Below are 2841 nucleotides of genomic sequence, written 5' to 3'. Positions count from 1 at the left end.
CTGTGGGGTTTGTGGGGTCACGGCGGTTCTGTGGGGCACACATGGGGCGTGTGGGGCGCATAGGGGTCTGTGGGGTGCATGGGGGTCTCTATGGGGTGCGAGGGGGGGTCTGTGGGGTTTGTGGGGTCACGGTGGTTCTGTGGGGCACATGTGGGGCGTGTGGGGCGCATGGGGGTCTGTGGGGTGCATGGGGGTCTCTATGGGGTGCGAGGGGGGGTCTGTGGGGTTTGTGGGGTCACGGTGGTTCTGTGGGGCACATGTGGGGCGTGTGGGGCGCATGGGGGTCTGTGGGGTGCATGGGGGTCTCTATGGGGTGCGAGGGGGGGTCTGTGGGGTTTATGGGGTCACGGCGGTTCTGTGGGGCACATGTGGGGCGTGTGGGGCGCATGGGGGTCTGTGGGGTGCATGGGGGTCTCTATGGGGTGCAAGGGGGGGTCTGTGGGGTTTATGGGATCACGGCGATGCTGTGGGGCGCACATTCTATGGGGCGTGTGGGCTGCATGGGGGTCTCTATGGGGCGCATGGGGGTCTGTGGGGCGCGCGTGGGGCGCATGGGGGTCTCCGTGGGGCGCAGCCCCTCACCCCCGCGTCCCCCCAGATCTCTCCACCCAACCCACCGGACCCACGGACTCCAGGTGAGGGTGGGGGGCTTTGGGGGGGGGGGGGGGGGGTCCGTCCCTGTCACCCCCCCAGGTGACGCTGTGGGGTCAGCGATGGCCGTGGGGGTCAGTCAGTGACCTTGGGGGTCAATCAATGGCCTTGACTGTCAATCAATGGCCATGGGGGGTCAATCAATGGCCACAGGTGTCAATCAATGGCTGTGGGGGTCAATCAATGGCCACGGGGGTCAATCACTGACCACAGGGGTCAATCAATGGCCTTGAGGGTCAATCAATGGTCACAGAGATCAATCAATGGCTGTGGGGGTCAATCAATGACCGCAGGGGTCAATCAATGGCCAGGGGGGTCAATCAATGGCCAGGGGGGTCAATCAATGGCCACGGGGGTCAATCAATGGCCACGGGGGTCAATCAATGGCCACAGAGATCAATCAATGGCCTTGGGGGTCAATCACTGACCATGGGGTCAATCAATGGCCAGGGGGGTCAATCAATGGCCATAGAGATCAATCAATGGCCTTGAGGGTCAATCAATGACCTTGAAGGTCAATCAATGGCCATGAGGGTCAATCAATGGTCACAGAGGTCAATCAATGGCTACGAGGGCCAATCAATTGCCTTGAGGGTCAATCAATGGCCATAGGGGTCAATCACTGGCCAGGGGGATCAATCAATGACTTGGGTGCCAATCAATGGCCATGGGGTGCCAATCAATGGCCACAGGGGTCAATCAATGGCCACGGGGGTCAGTCAGTGACCTTGAGGGTCAACCAATGGCCACAGGGATCAATCAATGGCCACAGGGTGTCAATCAATGGCCAGGGGTGCCAATCAATGGCCTTGAAGGTCAATCAATGGCCAGGGGTGTCAATCAATGGCCATGAGGGTCAATCAATGGCCATAGGGGTCAATCACTGGCCAGGGGGATCAATCAATGACTTGGGTGCCAATCAATGGCCATGGGGGTCAATCAATGGCCACAGGTGTCAATCAATGGCCACGCGGGTCAATCAGTGACCTTGGGGGTCAATCAATGACCGCAGGGATCAATCAATGGCCACAGGGTGCCAATCAATGGCCAGGGGTGCCAATCAATGGCCATGAGGGTCAATCATGGGGGTCCATGGAGGGTCGGTGAGTGGGGGTCCATCCCCAGGTGTCACTGTCCCCCAGGAGCGATGGCGGACGCGGTGCTGGTGACCATCAGTGACCAAGGAGGGTCTCTGGGTGGGTCAGGGTCCATCCCTGTCCCCCACAGTGTCACTGTCCCCCAGGAGCGATGGCAGACGCGGTGCTGGTGACCATCAGTGACCATGGACGGTCAGTGGGTGGATGAGGGTCCATCCCCGTCCCTCACAGTGTCACTGTCCCCCAGGAGCGATGGCAGACGCGGTGCTGGTGACACTGTGGGGTCAATCAGTGACCATGGTGTCCCATCAATGACCATGGGGTCAATCATGGGGGTCCATGGACGGTTGGTGGGTGGATGAAGGTCCATCCCCGTCCCTCACAGTGTCACTGTCCCCCAGGAGCGATGGCGGACGCGGTGCTGGTGACAATCAGTGACCATGGAGGGTCTCTGGGTTGGTCGGGGTCCATCCCCGTCCCTCACAGTGTCCCTGTCCCCCAGGAGCGATGGCGGACGTGGTGCTGGTGACAATCAGTGACCATGGTGGCCCATCAATGACCATGGGGTCAATCATGGGGGTCCATGGAGGGTCTCTGGGTTGGTCGGGGTCCATCCCCGTCCCCCACATGTGTCCCTGTCCCCCAGGAGTGATGGCGGACACGGTGCTGGTGACCATCAGTGACCATGGAGGGTCGGTGGGTGGATGAGGGTCCATCCCCGTCCCCTCACAGTGTCACTGTCCCCCAGGAGCGATGGCGGACGCGGTGCTGGTGACACTGTGGGGTCAATCAGTGACCATGGTGTCCCATCAATGACCATGGGGTCAATCATGGGGGTCCATGGATGGTCAGTGGGTGGATGAGGGTCCATCCCCGTCCCTCACAATGTCACTGTCCCCCAGGGGCGATGGCGGACGCGGTGCTGGTGACAATGAATGACCATGGAGGGTCTCTGGGTGGTTCGGGGTCCATCCCCAGGTGTCACTGTCCCCCAGGAGCGATGGCGGACGCAGTGCTGGTGACCATCAGTGACCATGGATGGTCGGTGGGTGGATGAGGGTCCATCCCCAGGTGTCCCTGTCCCCCAGGAGCG

Source organism: Melospiza melodia, unplaced genomic scaffold (genome assembly GCF_035770615.1).
Source record: "Melospiza melodia melodia isolate bMelMel2 unplaced genomic scaffold, bMelMel2.pri scaffold_302, whole genome shotgun sequence".
Taxonomy (NCBI): Eukaryota; Metazoa; Chordata; class Aves; order Passeriformes; family Passerellidae; genus Melospiza; species Melospiza melodia.
This window is presented reverse-complemented; position numbering follows the sequence as displayed.